Genomic DNA, 20289 nt, shown 5'->3' with positions numbered 1-20289 from the left:
GGTTGAGTCCTGATTTAGGACCGAGGATGTGATCTATTCTGGAGAATGTTCCACGTGCACTAGAGAAGAATGTGTATTCTGTTGCTTTGGGATGAAATGTTCTGAATATATCTGTGATGTCCATCTGGTCCAGTGTGTCGTTTAAGGCCTTTATTTCCTTGCTGATCTTTTGCTTGGATGATCTGTCCATTTCAGTGAGGGGAGTGTTAAAGTCCCCTACTATTATTGTATTATTGTTGATGTGTTTCTTTGATTTTGTTATTAATTGGTTTATATAGTTGGCTGCTCCCACGTTGGGGGCATAGATATTTAAAATTGTTAGATCTTCTTGTGGGACAGTCCCTTTGAGTATGATATAGTGTCCTTCCTCATCTCTTATTATAGTCTTTGGCTTAAAATCTAATTGATCTGATATAAGGATTGCCACTCCTGCTTTTTTTCTGATGTCCATTAGCATGGTAAATTCTTTTCCATCCCCTCACGTTAAATCTGGAGGTGTCTCCGGGCTTAAAATGAGTTTCTTGTAGGCAACATATAGATGGGTATTGTTTTTTTATCCATCCTGTGTCTTTTGATTGGGGCATTTAGCCCATTAACATTCAGGATAATTATTGATATGAATTTAGTGCCGTTGAATTGCCTGTAAGGTGACTGTTACTGTATATTGTCTCTGTTCCTTACTGATCTACCACTTGTAGGCTCTCTCTTTGTTTAGAGGACCCCTTTCAATATTTCCTGTTGAGCTGGTTTGGTGTTTGCAAATTCTTTCTGTTTTTGTTTGTCCTGGAAGCTTTTAATCTCTCCTTCTCTTTTCAATGATAGCCTAGCTGGATATAGTATTCTTGGCGGCATGTTTTTCTCATTTAGTGCTCTGAAAATATCATGCCAGCTCTTTCTGGCCTGCCAGGTCTCTGTGAATAAGTCAGCTGCCAATCTAATATTTTTACCATTGTATGTTACAGACTTCTTTTCCCGGTCTGCTTTCAGGATTTTCTCTTTGTCACTGAGACTTGTAAATTTTACTATTAGGTGACGGGGTGTGGGCCTATTCTTATTGATTTTGAGGGGCATTCTCTGCACCTCCTGAATTTTGATGCTCGTTCCCTTTGCCATATTGGGGAAATTCTCCCCAATAATTCTCTCCAGTATACCTTCTGCTCCCCTCTCTCTTTGTTCTTCTTCTGGAATCCCAATTATTCTAATGTTGTTTCGTCTTATGGTGTCACTTATCTCTCGAATTTTCCCCTCGTGGTCCAGTAGCTGTTTGTCCCTCTGTTGCTCAGCTTCTTTATTCTCTGTCATTTGGTCTTCTATATCACTAATTCTTTCTTCTGCCTCATTTATCCTAGCAGTGAGAGCCTCCATTTTTTATTGCACCTCATTAATAGCTTTTTTTAATTTCAACTTGGTTAGATTTTAGTTCTTTTATTTCTCCAGAAAGGGCTTTTATATCTCCTGAGAGGGTTTCTCTAATATCTTCCATGCCTTTTTCGAACCCGGCTAGAACCTTGAGAATTGTCATTCTGAACTCTAGGTATGACATATTACCAATGTCTGTACTGACTAGGTCCTTAGCTTTCGGTACTGCCTCTTGTTCTTTTTTTTGTGGTGAATTTTTCTGCCTTGTCATTTTGTCCAGATACGAGTATATGAAGGAGCTAGTAAAATACTAAAAGGGTGGCAATAACCTCAGGAAAATATGCTTTAACCAAATCAGAAGAGATCCCAAATTGTAAGGGTGGAGAAAGGGGATAAAAAGAGTTTCAAAAAGAAAGAAAGAAAAAAAAAAAAAAAGAAAACGAATAAAGAAAAATATAAAAAAGAAAAAATATATATATTAGATAAACTAGGTAAAAGACGTTAAAAAAGAAAAGGGTAAAAGTTTAAAAAAATGTTAGAAGAAGAGAAAAAAAAAAGAAAAAGAAAAAAATTAAATTAACTGCAAGACTAAAAAAAATCACAGGGAGAATGTCATGAGTTCCGTGCTTTGCTTTCTCCTCCTCTGGAATTCTGCTCCTCTCCTTAGTATTGAAACCACTTCTTGGTAGGTGAACTTGTCTTGGCTGGATTTCTTGTTGATCTTCTGGGGGAGGGGCCTGGTGTAGTGATTCTCAAGTGTCTTTGCCTCAGGCAGAATTGCACCGCCCTTACCAGGGGCCGGGCTGAGAAATCTGCTCGGGTTTGCTTTCAGGAGCTTTTGTTCCCTGAGCACTTTCTGTATAGTTCCAGAGGACGGGAATACAAATGGCGGCCTCCTGGTCTCCCCTCGCGGAGGAGCCGAGAGCCGGGGGCCCCATTCCTCAGTGCGCCCTCAGAGAACAGTGCTCCGTTACTCCTGTCTGCCTGACCTCCGGCCGCGCTCTGAGCTCACCGAGCCTGTGTTTGGTTCAAGGTAACCCTGAGCTGTGATCTTACTGTCGGCTCTGTCTCTGTAGCTGGTTTTCCCGTTCCAATACCCGCAAGCTCTGCGACACTCATACACCCTGATTCTTCTGTGACCCTGCGGGACCTGAGGCCCCGCTGACCCCGCGTGGGCTTCGCCCCGGTGTAGCCTCTGGGGCGATGTCCCTCAGGGGAACAGACTTTTAAAAGTCCTGATTTTGTGCTCCGTTGCTCCGCCGCTTGCCGGGTCCCGGCCCCTCCCCCCGGGATTATCTTCCCGTCTTTTTGGATTCACTTCTCTGCCAGTCCTACCTTTCAGAAAGTGGTTGTTTTTCTGTTTCCAGAATTGCTGTTCTTCTTCTCTTCAATCTGCCGATGGATTTGGAGGTGTTTGCAATGTTTAGATAAGCTATCTAGCTGATCTCCTGCTTGCTGAAGTAGTCTCAGACTGCTACTTCTCTGCCATCTTGACTGAGTATTTTATTATTTTTGATGTGATTATAAATGAGATTGTTGTCTTTATTTCTTTTTCAGACAGTTCACTGTTCTGAATAAGTTCACACTTATATTCACTTCTTTAAGTGTTTGGCAAAACTCATCAGTGAAGCAATCTAGTTCTGGATTTTTCTTTGTTGAGAGGCTTTTGATCACTGATTCAGTCTTCTTACTCATTATTGGTCTGTTCACATTTTCTATTTCTTCAAGACTCAGTCTTGTATGTCCCCAGGATTTTATCCTTTTTTTTCTTGGTTGTCTAATTTGTTGGCTTTTCCTTGTTTGCAGTAGTCTCTCATGATCCTTGTACAGCAGTACCCCCCTTATCCACAGTCTCACTTTCCTTGGGTTCAGGTTCCCTCAGTCAACTGTGTCTGGAAGCAGATGATCTGCCTCCTGATGTAACATCAGAAGGTCTATAGTAGCCTACTGTTATATCATAATGCCTACGTTCAGTCATCTCACTTCATCTCACCATGTAGGTATTTTATCATCTCATCACAAGAAGGGTTAAGTATCGCACAATAAGATATAGTGAGAGAAAGAAAAAGAGACAACATTCCTATAACTTTTATTATAATACATTGTTATAATTTTCTATTTTATTATTAGTTATTAATCTCTGTGCCTAATTTGTACATTTAACCTTATCATTGGTATATATGTGTAGGGAAAAAACAGCATATACATGGTTCAATTTAATATCAACATCAATTTAAGTCTTGGTATTTTACCAAATTTGTAACAGTGCTATCAAATTAATTGTGATTTTCCCCACTCCAGGTTTACGTTTGTCTTTTCATTTTGGTCATGGCTTTTCTTTGGGCAAGGACTGAAATTTCAAATGTTCACATAACTAGACATTTACTATTTTTTCCATTGCTTTTCAGTTGTCTCCTTTCAAAAGTTTGATAAATATTCACTTCTATTTTTTCTGTTTTGATTTGTTTTTATATATTTAACTCAAACCATTTGGGATTTATTTTGATGTTTGATATGAAGTGAGAACCTACATGATTTTTTCCCCTCAAACTGCTAAACTATTGCTCCAGAATGAATAACTTATTTTTCCATTTATTAGTGACATATTCTTTGTATTGATTTTATATTATATTCAAATTTATTTCTGGGATATTTTGTGTCACCAACAGTGTCTTCTTTTCCCAGCATTTAAAGGTGTTTATAATTTTATGTTATAATATGCTTTAATACTCTAGGACCAATACTTAACCAGATGGCTTTCAAACATATATTTGTTGTTTTACTTCTACAAATATTTTCAGTAAGAATTATTCCCTGATTGTGTTTAAAACACGGATATAAAGAAGTTTTAGAAATTACAACAGCACAACATGGTCATAAAAATAATGCAAATGATATTGAAGGGTATAATACAAACAAAGTCCTTCCCCTCACCATGCACTATGTCCCCTTCAACAAGGGCCACTGTTAACTCCTTTTGATTATATTCCTTCAGAAATTGTCCATCTATATAAGAACATACATAGTATCTATTTCCTTACCACCGATTTTTACATAAATTGGTTCATACTACACATTCAGTTCTCACACTTGTTTTTTCACTTTACTTCTCATAATAGTAGTATACTCCTTATCTGGAAAGAACTTTAAAATAACTTTTGAAGTTCCATGATATCCCGTTGAAGTTTTGTCTGGAATTGCATCAAATCCTACACACACTAACAGGCATTTTGAATTTTTTTTTTTTTTTTTTTTTTTTTTTTTACTTCCTCAGCCATCAAGTGCTTCCTCTTGTTCCTTGGAATTTACCTTAGATAGAAAGAATACTTTCATGTACTTCAGGCCTTTTATGCCTGCCTCTCCATCTTGGTAACTCTTAACAACATCTGGGGTATTAACTTGTGATATTTTCTCCTGAAAACTTTATTATTTGCATTTTTTCTTATATCTAGTTCCTTAATAAAGCCATATTAATTCTACAATTTTTGGAAATTCTAATGAAATTTCTTGATGTCTACTAATATAATTATAAGTAACAAGAGTTTTTCTATTTCTGCTTCCTCTTTATTGCATTAATCAGAATTTCCAGTGCAATATTAAGTAACAATAGTGATAGAGGACACCCTGATACTGTGTCTACTTTGAATAAATATGCCTTACCTCTTTTGTTTTAAATATTATGCCTACAGGTGCTTTGAAATATGTATTGTCTAAAATGTTAAGGAGGTGACTATCTAGCCCTATTATTTTAGGGAATATGAAAGATTTTGATTTTTTTTAAATGCTCTTTTGGTATCTGTTGAGATGATTCTGATTTTTTTATATGATTTATTTATATAATATACCACAGAAAAAGTTTCCTCATGTTGAATCTGGATTGTTTTTCTGGGATAAAATCCCTTTGGTTCTGGTACATTACAATACATATTATCGCCTTCTCTTTCTCACATTTTGCTTAGCATTTTTTTTTTTTTTGGTAAATAAAGTTAGTAATATCCTTTTTATGATTTGACAAAAATCTCTTAGAATAAATGAACCTCAACATTTAGAAGGTAGGTAGTCCCTACTTATGCCAGAAATGTTTTATATCATAAATTAACAACTGATATTAATAGATAAAAGCAGCCTCCTGTGAATTTGATTAGCAAAACCCATATCATTTCATTTTCCCTAGGTGAATCAAATCCCTCAATCCATAGTTCTTCAGAGTGGATACTATATTGGGGCAGAAATATCAAGTAATAGGTATGAGAACTGATTGGAAGAAGTCACTACACCAATTCTCACTACAAGTTCCTAGGTCCAAGACCTTATTTTCAAAGTGCAAAAACATCACAAAATAGATACCAGAGACTTTTACTGCTTTTAAGTTATTTTGATTATCTGAGGGTTTGAACCTATATGACAACCTATTAACCAATATTGGGGGGGGGGGTTCCTTTCATTTGCCTTAAAAGGGTTCTATTTTTCCCATTTCCATTTTGTGAGACAAATGTCTTTTAAGGCATATCAAGATTTAGTAGCCCTTATATTCAGAAATAACAGCACTTTTATAATGCAGAAGGCAATGTGTCAGTAACTCTAATGTCATTTAATCTCTTCAATATAAGGTTTCTATTACACACAATAACTTTCTTACCAATCACTGAAAACAAAACAAAACAAAACAAAAAACCACTACACTACTTCTGAACTCATTAAGTCCCTCTGAAGCTATAAAGGTCAACTTTGTTTTAGCTTCTGGTTCACTTAATGATACCCCAATACAAATCTTAGGTTGAAATTACTTAAGCAGATCTAAACCAGGCATTAGTTATTCATCTGGTTTTATATCAACACTGTTTTTTAGAATTAATGCTCACTCTTAGGCATAAAACCTGGGTTGAGAATTCAAATGATTTAGCCAGGGATTGAAAGATATAGAAATTATTCCCAGCTACACTGGTTCTATTATGCTCTTCTTCAGATGACCATCTTCAGGATTTCAGTTCTCTGAAATTAAATGTATCCTAATGGAGTTATGTTATTTTGTACCTTTCTTGTGGATGTGGTTTTGTTTTCTTACTAATCTGTTTGAAAATGGCCAGAATAGGCATAACCTTGCCTTTATTGGTAGCAACTACATTCATATATGCATTATATTACTTGGTTCATGTAACTTATTTCTTATTCAATAGAAATTACAACTATAATGGCCCTTCCAATCTTTGCCTTTGGGTAGGATGTTCAGAAAACAGAAGGGGCACTATTCCTCTGTCAAAATTATTCCTGCATAAGAACATACATATTTTTTGGACCTTCCAAGATGGCAGAGGAGTAGGAGACCTTAGTTTTGTCTGGTCCCAGGAATTCAGCTAGATAGCTATCAAATCATTCTGAACACCTGTGTACTCAACCAGAGATCTAGGAAAAGAATTGCTGGAATTCTACAGAAATTCTACAGAAAACCTACCACTTTCTGCAAGGTAGGAGGTGCAAAGAAGTGAATCTGAGGTGACATATTGGAAGATAATTTGTGGTGGGTGGGGAGGGGGTTCTGTCAGCTGGCTATTAGAAATTGATATAGCAATGGAGCACAAAATTGGAAATTTTAGAAGTCTGCTCTGGTGAGGGATGCCCCTGCCTGAAAGGCATTCAAATGGCAAACTGGGGCGGAATCCTAGGTGGGACAGTGTGGTCTCAGGATTTTTGGGGTCAGAGAAAGAACACGGGTGCAACATATTTCCCAGGCATTGGAGCAGGAAAGCTAGCTGTAATCAGCAAATCCAGGAGTGGAATTTCAGCTCAGGGTTGCCATATACCAGGAACCCCAGCACAGTCAGGTGACTGGTCTCTGAGCAGAGTCCTAGCAAGTGTCAGAACCATAGCGAGACACTCCCTCCTATCCCCTGAGAGGAGCGGAACTGGTATGTGCAGGAGTCACAAGTTGGGTCACATGCCTGAGAGAGAAATGCTTGGTCACATCACAGGCTAGGTGAGCACAGTGTGGATGGAGACCAGGGAGAAAATAGTGATTGACTGCTCTTCCCTAAGGGTATACCGAGGAGAGGGGCCCCCGAGCTTTTGGCTCCAGGGCTCAAGATTGGGGGGCCAGGAGGCCACCATTTTCATTCGAATTCTCTAAAGCTGCATATAAAGCCTTCAAGGAACAAAAGCCATGTAGAGCAATCCAGAGCTGCTTAATTAGTCTGGTGCAATTTCACCCAGTGTAAAGACTCCTGAGAATCAGTGCAACAGGCCCCTACCCTGGAAGATCAGCGAGAACATCCAGCTAAGACCAAATTTACCAATCATAAAGAACTGCAAATCTCCAGCACTACGGGAAAATAGTGTATAGAATTCATGTCACCCCTCACTAACTCTTTAGTCTTTCAATTTTAATTTTTTCTCTTTTTCACCCAATTTCTTATTTTATCAACTTTAAAAAAAATCTTTTTAAATTTTCATTTTACAGTTACATTCTATACTTTCATTGAATTTAATTTTATTTTTGTGTTTTTCTTTCCTTACAATTTTGGGATGCAGTTTCTTTCAAAAAACAGACCAAAATATACACAGGATATAGTGTATTACTCTGTTCTCTTCACCTGTTCATGTTTTTTCTCTTTTTTTCTTGTAATTTTCATTTTTACAGTTACATTTTATTCTTTCATTGTATTTAACTTTATTCTTGTACATATGTAAGTTTCTTTTCTTTACAATTTTGGGGTCTAGTTTTTTCAGAAACAGACCAACATACACACAGGATTCAGTCTATTGGTCCATTCTGCTCGGTTGTCTGATTATATTCTCTCCCTTTTCAAATTTTTTTTTTTCTGTTTTGGATCTTTCCTGATTTGTTTAGTGCATATTTCTTTGGGGTCACTCTTGCCACTTTAGTGTTTTGTTCTCTCATTCATCTGTTCTTCTCTGGATAGAATGGCAATATGAAAAAACTCACCTCAAAAAAAGAGAACAAGCGGCAGTACTGACTGCCAGGGACCTAATCAGTATGGATATACATAACATGTCAGAACTAGAGTTCAAAATAACAGTTATAAAAAAACTAGATGGGCTTGAAAAAAAGTACAAAATACACTAGAGAATCCCTTTCTGAAGTAATAAAAGAACTAAAATCTAATCAAACAAAAATAAAAAAGGCTATTAATGAGATGCAATAAAAAAAATGGAGGCTCTAACTGCTAGGATAAATGAAGCAGAAGAGAGAATTAACAGTATAGAAGACTAAGTGATGGAGAATAAAGCTGAGAAAAAGAGAGGTAAACACTACTGGATAAGTGATAACATAAAGTGAAATGATATTAGAATAATGGTCATCCCAGGAGAAGAGGAAGGGGGGTGGTGCAGAAGGAATACTGGAGCAAATCATAGCTGACACCCTCCCTAATCTGGGGAAGGAAACGGCATCAATCCAGGAAGCTCAGAAAACGTCTCTCAAAGTCAATAAACATAGGTCAAAACCTTAGACATATAATAGTAAAGCTTGCAAATCTCAGAGACGAGGAGAAAAATCTTAAAAGCATCTTGGGACAAGAGGTCCATAACCTGCAAGGGCAGAAACATTAGACTGGCAGCATACCTATCCACAGAGACCTGGCAGGCTAGAAAGGGCCGGCATGATATATTCAGGGTGCTAAAGAAGAAAAATATGAAGCCAAGAATACTTTATTCAGCAAGGTTGTCATTCAAAATAGAAGGAGAGAAAAAGCTTCCAGGACAAACAGAAACTAAAAGAATTTGTGATCACTAAACCAGCCCTGCAAGAAATATTAAAGTGGATCCTTTAAGCCAAGAGAGACCCCAAAAGTAACATAGACCAGAAAAGAACAGAGACAATATATAGAAACAGTCACCTCATAGGAAATACAATGGCACTAAATTCCTATCTTTCAATCGTCACTCTGAATGTAAAAGAGCTAAGTGCCCTAATCAAAGGACATAAGGTATTATACTGCATAAAAAAACAAAACCCATTGATTTGTTGTCTGCAAGAGACTCATTTTAGTTCCAAAGACACCTCAAGATTGAAAGTGAGGGGGAAAACCATTTATCATGCTAATGGACATCAAAAGAAAGCTGAGGTGGCAATCCTTATATTAGACACATTAGATTTTAAACAAAAGACTGTAATAAGAGGAAGGACACTATATCATAATTAAGGGGTCTATCCAACAAGATCCAACAATTATTAATACTTACTCCCCTAACATGGGAGCAGCCAATTATATAAACCAATTAATAACAAAATTAAAGAAACATGTTGATAAGAATAAAGTAATAGTAGGGGATTTTAAGACCCCACTCACTGCAATGGATGGATCATCTAAGCAGAATATCAATAAGGAAACAAGGGTTTTGAATGCACAGTGGACCAGATGGACTTCACAGATATATTCAGAGCATTCCATCCTAAAACAACAGGATACATATTATTCTCAAGGGCACATGGAACTTTCTCTAAAATAGATCATACACCAGGTCACAAATCAGGTCTCAACTGGTACCAAAAGATTGGGATCATTCCTTGCATATTTTCAGACCATAATGCTTAGAAAGTTGAACAATCACAAGAGGAAATTTGGGGAAAAAAATCAAACACATGGAGGCTAAAGAGCATCCTACTAAAGAATGAATGCATCAACCAGAAAATTAAAGAAGAGCTTTAAAAATTCATGGAAACAAATGAAAGTGAAACAACTGTTCAAAATCTTTGGGATGCAGCTAAGGCAGTCCTAAGAAGGAAGTATACAGCGACACAAGCCTTTCTCAAGAAATAAGACAAGCTAAAACAACAACAACAACAACAACAACAAACAACCAAGAAATAAGATGGGTCTCAAATACACAACCTAACCTTAAACCTAAAGGATATGAAAGAAAGAACAGCAAATAAAGCCTAAACCCAGCAGGAGAGAATTAATAAAGATTAGAGCAGAAATCAATGAAATAGAAACCAAAAGAACAGAACAGATTAATGAAACTAGGAGCTGGTTCTTTGAATGAAGTAATAGATGGATGAATCCCTGGTCAGGCTCATCAAAAAGCATAGAGAAAGGACCTAAATAAATATAATCATGAATGAAAGAGGAGAGATCACAACCAACACTGAAAAAATACAAACAATTATAAGAACATATTATGAGCAGCTATATGCCAACAAATTGGGCAATTTGGAAGAGATGGATGCATTCCTAGAGACATATAAACTACCAAAAGTGAACCAGGAGGAAAGAGAAACCTAAAGAGACCCATAATCAACAAGGAAATTAAGTCAGTAATCAAAAATCTCCCAACAAACAAGAGTCCAGGGCTGGCTAACATCCCAGGGGAATTCTAGCAAATGTCTAAAAATGAGTATCTCTTTTTTCTGAAGCTCTTTTAAAAAATAGAAATGTGGGGCGCCTGGGTGGCTCAGTGGGTTAAGCCACTGCCTTCGGCTCAGGTCATGATCTCAGGGTCCTGAGATCGAGCCCCGCATGGGGCTCTCTGCTCAGCAGGGAGCCTGCTTCCTCCTCTCTCTCTGCCTGCCTCTCTGCCTGTCTCTCTGCCTGCTTGTCATCTCTCTCTGTCAAATAAATAAATAAAATCTTAAAAAAAATAGAAATGTAAGGAAAACTTTCAAAGTCTTTCTGTGAGGCCTGCATTATATTGATCCCAAAACTAGAAAAAGACTCCACCAAAAAGGAAAATTATAGACCAATATCCATGGTAAACATGGATGCAAAAATTCTCACCAAGATATTAAACAATAGCATTCAACAATACATTAAAAGGATTATTCACCATTTATTCCTGGGCTGCAAGGGTGGTTCAACATCTGCAAATTAATCATGTTATACCCTACATTAATAAAAGGACAAGAACCATATGATCATCTCAATAAATGCAGAGAAAGCATTTGAGAAAGTATAGCATCCTTTCTTGATTAAAACTCTTCAGAGTGTAGGGATAGAGGGTTTATACCCCAGTATCATAAAAGCCATACACAAGAAACCCATAGCAAATACCATCTCAACAGGAAAAAACTGAGAGCTTTTCCCCTAAGGTCAAGAACATGACCACCAGTAGTGAGTCCACGTCTCACTACTGTTGTTCAACATAGTACTAGAAGTCCTAGCTTCAGCAATCAGACAACAAAAAGAAAGGCATCTGAGTCAGCAAACAAGAAGTCAAACTCTCACTCTTAACAGATGTCATGATACTCTGTGGAAAATGCAAAAGAATTTACCCCAAAATTGCTAGATCTCATATAGGAATTCAGCAACATGGAAGGATATAAAATCAATGAACAGAAATCAGTTGCATTTCTATACGGTGACAATGAGACAGAAGAAAGAGAAATTAGTAAGTTGGTCCCATTTACAGTTGCACCAAAACCCATAAGATACTAAATATAAACTTAACCAAAGAGGCAAAGGATCTATACTAAAAAAAACTATAAAACACTCATGAAAGAAATTGAGGAAGACACAAAGAAATGGAAAAATATTCCATGCTCATGGATTGGAAAAATAAATATTGTGAAAATGTCTATGCTACCTAGAGCAGTCTATGCATTCAAAGCAATCTATATCAAAATACCAATGACATATTTAACAGAGCTAGAACAAATAATCCTAAAATTTGTATGGAACCAGAAAAGACCCTGAATAGACCATGGAATGTTGAAAAAGAAAACCAAAGCTGGTGGCATCACAATTCTGGATTTCAAGTCCTATTACACAGCTGTAATCATCAAGACAGTATTGTACTGGCACAAAAACAGACACATAGACCAGTGGAAAACAGTAGAGAGCCCAGAAATGGACCCTCAATTTTATGGTCAACTAATTTTCAACAAAGCAGGAAAGAATATCCAACAGAAAAAAGACAGCCACATGCAAGAGAATGAAACTGGACCATTTTAATTATACTGTACACAAAAAAAGACTCAAAATGGTTGAAAGACCTAAAGGTGAGACAGGAATCCATCATAATTCTAGAGGAGAACACAGGCAGCAACCTCTGTGACCTCAGCTGCAGCAACTCCATGCTAGACTTGTCTCCAAAGACAAAGGAAACAAAGGCAAAAATGAACTCTTGGGACTTCATCAAGATAAAAAGCTTTTACACAGAAAAGGCGACAGTCAACAAAACCAAAAGACAACCAACAAAATGGGAAAAGATATTTACAAATGACATATCAGATAAAGGGCTAGTCACTAAAATCTACAAAGAACTTACCAAACTCAACACCCACAGAACAAATAATCCAATCAAGAAATGGGCAGAAGCCGTGAACAGGTATTTCTCCAAAAAAGACATACAAATGGACAACGGACTCATAAAAAGATGTTCAACATCACTCTGCATCAGGGAAATACAAATCAAAACCACAATGATATACCACCTCATGCCAATCAGAATGACTAAAATTAATAAGTCAGGAAATGACAGATGTTGACGAGGATGCAAGGAAAGGGGAACCCTCTTATACAGTTGGTGGGAATGCAAGCTGCTGCAGCCACTCTGGAAAACAGTATGGAGATTGCTCAAAAGTTGAAAACAGAACTACCCTACAACACAGAAATTGTACTACTGAGTATTTATCCCAAAGATGCAAATGTAGTGATCTGAAGGAGCACCTGTACCCCAACGTTTGCAGCAGCTATGTCCACAATAGCCAAACTATAGAAAGAGCCCAGATGTCCACTGACAGAAGAATGGATAAAGAAGATGTGGTACATATATATGTATATATACGTAAACAATGGACTATTACTCAGCCATCAAAAAAACAAAATTTTGCCATTTGCAATAATATGGATGGAACAAGAGAGTAGTATGCTGAGCGAAATAAACTGATCAGAGAAAGACAATTATATGATTTTACTCATAAGCAGAATTTGAGAAACAAAACAGGATCATAAGGGAAGGGAGGGAAAAATAAAAGAAGATGAAATCAGAGAAGGAGACAAACCATAAGAGACTCTTAATCATACGAAACAAACTGAGGGTGGCTGAAGGGGAGGAAACTGGAGAAATGGAGTAACTGTGTGATGGACATTAAGGAGGGCACATGATGTAACGAGCACTGGGTTTTATAAAAGACTGATGAATCACTGAAACTAATAATATACTATATGTTGTTTAATTGAACTTAAATTTTTAAAAAAGTTAATAGGATTGTAAAAATATATGAAAAAACCACAACTATCAACAATAGGAATAGGATGGAATTTCCTCCACTAAGTGGCATTTTTAAAAGATTTTATTTATTATTTGAGAAAGAGAGCGAGAGAGAAAGCAAGAGCAGGGTGAAGGGCAAGGGGAAAAGCAGACTCCTGGCTGAAGAGGGAGCCCAATGTGGGGCCCGATCCCTGGACTCATGACCTGAGCCAAAGGAAGACGCTTAATGGACTAAGCCAACCAGCACGCTCAGTAAACAGCATCTTAAAAAAATAGCTAATGTCATATATTATAATGAGAGACAGTGTTTCCCTCTAAGTTCAGAGACAAGGCAAGGATGTCTTCTCTAATCAGTTCTTTTGCTGGATTACAGATCTACAGGTAAAATCCAAAGCTATGAAATGCCTAGAAAAAAACTCATTGGAGAAATCTTCACAATCATAAGTAAGCTAAGATTTCGTAAAGAGAAAAGTGAAAACACTAAGGATTTTTTAAGATAACTTATAGTTTGAACTTTTGCAAAAATAAAACATTGTTCAGGAAGACCTACCATTAAGAAAATAAACACCTAGGCCATGGTGAAAGAAAATATTTATAAATATACATTTAAGAATGGACTTGTCTGCTCCCCAATAATGAGAAGATAAAAATGAGAAACAAATTGGAACTGACATTTCAGAAAGAAAGATGTATAAATGTTCAGTAAGCATAAGATTTCATGCTCAACATCATTAGTCATCAGGGAAACCCAAAATTTAAAAATCACATCTATCCACATAACTAAAATGAAAAATACCGGTGAAACCAAGTGTTGGAGATGATGCAGAGCAACAGTGGAAAAATATGACCCATGCATTAAACCCATGTGTTGTCTTTTTAAATAAAGCTCTATTAGAACACAGCCATGCCCATTTATTCATGTATTTTCTGTGCATGCTTCCTCTCTGCGACAGCGAACTGAGTAATCACAACAGATTACCACAAAGCTAGGATATTTACTTGATATCCCTTATAGAAAAACATTGCTGACCCATGACATAATATTATGAGAACCCTCATAATAATCTCGTTGTTTGGCAGGTAATTTCTGAAAAATCTCTATCTACCCTATAACTCAGCAGTGTACCACCCAGCATTTATTCAAGCTGGAAATATATATCCACATTAAGCTTTGTGCAAAATGATCATTAAAATGTTACTCACTTTAGCCAAAAACTATAAAAAATTCAGGTATCCATCAACAGGAGATTGGAAAAAAACCAATGCTGTGTGAAAAAAGAAAACACAAAATATAATGCTTACATGAACTCTAAATAAAGCAAATTCACATATGGTGACAGAATTCACTGTTTGCTTTGATATGGAGATGGATTACCTTGCAAAGGGCACAAGGTAACTCTTTGGAGTGATGGAAATATTCTGTCTTGGTAGTGGTGAAGATTACACAAATCTAAGCATTTGTGAAAATGCTTAGATGTTATTAGATGCCCTTAGATGTTATTCTCCCCTTAGCTCTTCTCAAAAAATACGAAGGCAGGTGGTTTCAAATACCATGAAACATGAGAAAACTATTAAACCCCTGAAGCATATTTCCAAATGCAAGGATCAACTAAAGCATTTTTAAAAATTCCTGTCGCTAGTACACATGTGTGCAGTTTCCTCCCTCCCTTAAATGTATACATTTACACACACACAACTTATGGATAGAATTTAATAGGTTGCATCAGGACAATGTTCCAAATGCAACAATTAGATTTTACTCATTCTGACAGTGAGGTGATATCATCATGGTTTTGATTTGCATTTGCCCAATGATGAGTGATGCTGAGCATCTTTTCACGTGTCTGTTGGCCATCTATGTGTCTTTAGAAAAATGTCTATTCATGTCTTCTGATCATTTTTAATTAAATGTGGTGGGGGTTTTTTTGGTGTTGAGTTGTATATGTTCTTTATATATTTTGGATATTAACCCTTTATTGGATATATCATTAAAAAATATCTTCTCTGGTTTGTAGATGGTCTTTTTGTTTTGTTGATGGTTTCCTTTGCTGTGCTTTTTATTTTGGTGCAGCATTATTTACAATAGCTAAGATATGCAAGCAACTCAAGTGTACATCCACAGGCGAATGGATAAAGAAGATATACATAGACACATACACATATACACACACATTGAGATATTACTGAGCTATAAAAAAAAGAAATCTTACCATTTGCAACAACATGGATGGATCTAGAGGGTATAATGTTAAGTTAAATAGGTCAGTCAGAGAAAGATAAACTTATGATTTCACTGCTATGTGGAATTTAAGAAACAAAACAAATAAAGAAAAAAAAAGAGATGGACAAAAAAAACACCAGACTTTTAACTACAGAGGACAAACTGGAAATTGCTAGAAGAGAGGCTGGTGAGGGAATAGGTGAAATAGGTGAAGGAAATTCAGAGTACACTTGTGATAAGCCCTAAGTAGTATATAGAATTGCTGAACCATGATATTGTATACCTGAAATTAATATAACACTATATGTTAATTATATTTAAATGTTTGAAATAAAATATTTTTAAAAAGAAAGTTGGAATGGCAATTTTAATATCATAAAATTGGACTTCAGAATAGGAGTATTTCCTGGGAAAAGGAAAAAAAATAATGATAAAGGGCTCATTTCACCAAGAATATACAAAACTGATAAATTACATGTACAAAATAATCTTCAGAATACAGTAAGCAAAATCTGATAGAATTGAAAAAATAGTTATTTCTAAAATTATGGTTGATAATGTCAATATTTTTCTCTGTAATCTATAAAACATTAGATCAAAAATCAATAAGAAATTAGAAGACTTGAAGGTTATCAACCAATTTGACCTAATTAATATTCATAGAACACTCTACCCACCATAGTAGATTAGTCATCCATTTCAAGAAAATATGAAACATCTGCCAAGAGAAATGATATTCTGGGGCATAAAACAAACAAAATACACTTGAAAGATTTTAAATAATACAAAACAGAAGAAAAGTACAAAAAATGATTTTGAAAACATATTTTATTTGGAAATTTGATAAAAAACTCTTCTAAATAAACAATGGGTTGAAGATCTTGCCAGAAAATCAGAAAAATTTTCAACTGAATTAAACTGAAAATACAATATATCAAAACCATTGGGATGCAGATAAAGCTTTCCTTAGAGGGAAATTTTTAGCATTAATGCTTATTTTAGAAAATAAGAAAGACTTCAGATCAATGACCCAAGCTTTTAAAAAAAGTAGAAAATTCACATGGAAAGGCATAGAAGCTAGTACAACAAAAACAAAATTGTAAAGAACAAAGTTGGAGGACTCTTCCTACACATTTTCAAGATTTACTGTAAATAACCAAATAATCAAGGCTATAATTTTGGTGAAAGGATAAACATGTAACTCAATGAAGCCAAGAAGTATAAAAATTAGACCCTCACATATGTAACCAATTGATTTTCAACAAAATTGCAAAGGCAATTCAATAAAGAATCAATGATCTCTTCCACAAATAGGGTGGAAAAGTTTGATATCCATTTGAAAAACAAGACAAAACAAAACCTCAATCCATGACACAGGCCATACCAAAAAACTAAATCAAATGAATTATAGATATATGGAAAATCTAAACTATAAAACAATTACAATACAATGTGAGGTCTCATGTCCTAAATATTTAAAATTCAGTAAGAAGAATACAAACAATCCAGGAAAAAACTTAAAAGATTTGAGCAGATACCTTATCAAAACAGACATGGATTACAAATAAGCACATAAAAGATACTCTGCATCAGCAATCCTTAGGAAAATGTGAATTAAAATCACAATGAAACTCCACTACACATCTATTGGAATAGCAAACAAAAAACTTGACAATACCAAAAGGCTAATGAAGATGTGAAATCATTCAATAATACTTTATTGGTGGTAATCAAAAAAATGGTATGACTACTTTGGAAATGAATGTTCAATTTCTTACTTATCATCACTTTTTTTTTCTTTGTTTCTTTTCTTTTTTCTTTTTTTTTAGGGAGGGAGGGAGAGAGACAATGGACAAGTGGGGAGGAAGATCAGAGAGAGAGGGAGGAAGAAGGAGACACTCTGCTGAGCAGGGAGCCTGATGAGGGGCTCGATCCCAAGACCCTGCGATCATGACCTGAGCTGAAGGCAGACGCTTAACCAACTAAGCCACCCAGGTACCCCCTTTACTTATTACTTTAAATGTATACTTTTAACATGGCACAGTAATCTGATTCCTAGGTATTTACCAAGTAAAAAGGAAAACATGTTCACACAAAAAACCTGCACACGAATGTTCATAATAACATTATTCAAAGTCAGAAGAAATTGGTAACAAGTCAAATACATTATCCATAACAGCTTAAAAGTAGAAACAATTCAAATAACTTTCACCTGGTAAATGGATAAACAAACTGGTATGGTCATACAATGAAATACTACACAGCAATAAAAAAGAACAAATGACATATAACAACAACAAAAAAAGAATCTGAAATGCATAATGTTAAATAACAAGAAACAAACTCAAAATGACATATACTATATGATTCTACTTATATGATGTATAAAAACCAATACTAGAGGGATAGAAAAGAAAGCAGTGGTTGCCAGAGTATGCTAAGGGGAAGCAGTGGTTGTAAAGAAGCACAGGTAAATTTGCGGGGGCGGGGGATGGAATTCAAAAGTCCCTTGTGATAGTGGTTTCACAACTTGTTACATTTGTCAAAACTCATAACACTATATAGTAAAAATTATGAATTTTACTGTATGGAAATTATATCTCAATAAGCCTGAATTTAAGAAAAGCTAATAAACTAAGTAATATAAAATAATGACATAAAAAAACAGAAAAGAAGGAAAAGAGAAAGAAAGGATAAGAGAAAAAATATACAAGCAAGATGGTAAACTTAAAATTAGTTATATGGGGGGCACCTGGGTGGCTCAGTGGGTTAAAGCCTCTGCCTTCGGATCAGGTCCTGATCCCAGGGTCCTAGGTTCGAGCCCCGAATTGGGCTCTCTGCTCAGCAAGGAGCCTGCTTCCCTTCCTCTCTCTCTGTCAGCCTCTCTGCCTACCTGTGATCTCTGCCTGTCAAATAAATAAATAAAATCTTTTAAAAAATTAGTTATATGAGTAATTACATTAAGTACAAATGGACTACACACTCCCAAATCAAAGGCAAAGATTTTCAGACTGGATTTTAAAAAACAAGTCAAGTATATGTTGTTATGTTTTAAATATAAGTACACAGATTGAAAGAAAAAGAATGGACATGATAGAGCATGCAAACAGTAACCTAAAAAAAAGTTTGTGTGGTTATATTAATATCAAAGTTACCTTTAAGGCAAGAAGTCTATCACAAATAAAGGGTGGCATTTCCTAAAGCTAAAAGGGGCAATTCAACAGGAAGACAAAATAATCCTAAATTTTTATGTCTGTTTTAACATAGCTTGAGACAGTGTACCTAAGTATTAATAGAAGAATAGAACCCTAATTACAGTTTAATATACCTACTTCTGGTGTATTAGACACCACAGAATGACTAGATAACAAAAATTATAAATTATATCGAAATCTGAACAAAATTAACAAATTTGATTTACTTTATATATAAATATATATTATGAAATATATATCAAATTTAACAATATATTAATATAACATATAGATTAAATTGAATTATTAAATGTTTAAATTTAATTTATTTAAATGTATTGAATTTATTTGAATATTTGGATATTAAATACATTAATATTAAACATATATTAATATATAAAGAAATATATATTTCTTGACCCAGTAGTCAAGAAAGCACAATAACAATTAGATAATAAAAATTCAGCACATTAAAATTCATAGGATATAGTAAAAGCAGTGTGTGCTATTTATTATTTTTTGCCTCTCTGCTCCAAATTCCACCTATTTGCTAGCTTTTTGTAAACAGATTTTGGCCCTTTTAAATATTTTTCCTTGCTGGCGAGAACTTTGTCATTAGAGGGCACTGGAAACACACTGCAGGGGCAAACTGTTTTTGCTTCCTCATTCTGGTATGCTTGCTGGGCAAGCTTCTCCAGGAAATATTACTTTCCCCAGCACTAGGCTTCTGCAGTTCAATGGCCAGGAGCTTCACCTGAACCTCTGTTGGGCAGCTTTGTAGCAAAGTGTCTGCTCTGAGGTTTCCCTGGCACTTCAGAGGCTGGATTTCCAGCACAGTTTTTACCAATATGGTGCTGTAAGAACTTCTCTGCCATTCAGTGAGCTACAGCAACCTTCCACAACAAGGTCTGAATCACAGGCCTTGAGGGGGTCTCTCTCTTGGGTGTGTTATCTTAGCTGCGGAGGTAGTGGCTGTAGAATGTTCTTTATGTTTTGCTAACCAATCCATCATTACTCCAGTCCACTGGTAGCATTAATAACTCTTTATTTTTTCTTTTCTTTTTTTATTATGTTATGTTAGTCAATCAATTATTATGTTAAACTTTTTGAAATTACTGTGTGTTTTCTCTCTCCTGATTGGACCTATTGATTCATAGTGCTTACAGTAAAAATTACTTTAAATACAAATATTAGAAAAGAAAAAATCAATTTCTAAGTTACAATCTTAAGAAATAGAAAAAGAATAGAAAATAGGAGGAAAAGAGTTAAAGTTAAAACAAAAATTGATAAAATAGAAAGCTGACATAAAATGGAGAAAAATCAGCAAAGTCAGAATTTTGTCCTTTT

Source organism: Mustela lutreola, chromosome 7 (assembly GCF_030435805.1).
Source record: "Mustela lutreola isolate mMusLut2 chromosome 7, mMusLut2.pri, whole genome shotgun sequence".
Classification (NCBI taxonomy): Eukaryota; Metazoa; Chordata; class Mammalia; order Carnivora; family Mustelidae; genus Mustela; species Mustela lutreola.
The sequence above is the reverse complement of the archived record's forward strand: the minus strand, read 5'-3'. Positions refer to the sequence as shown.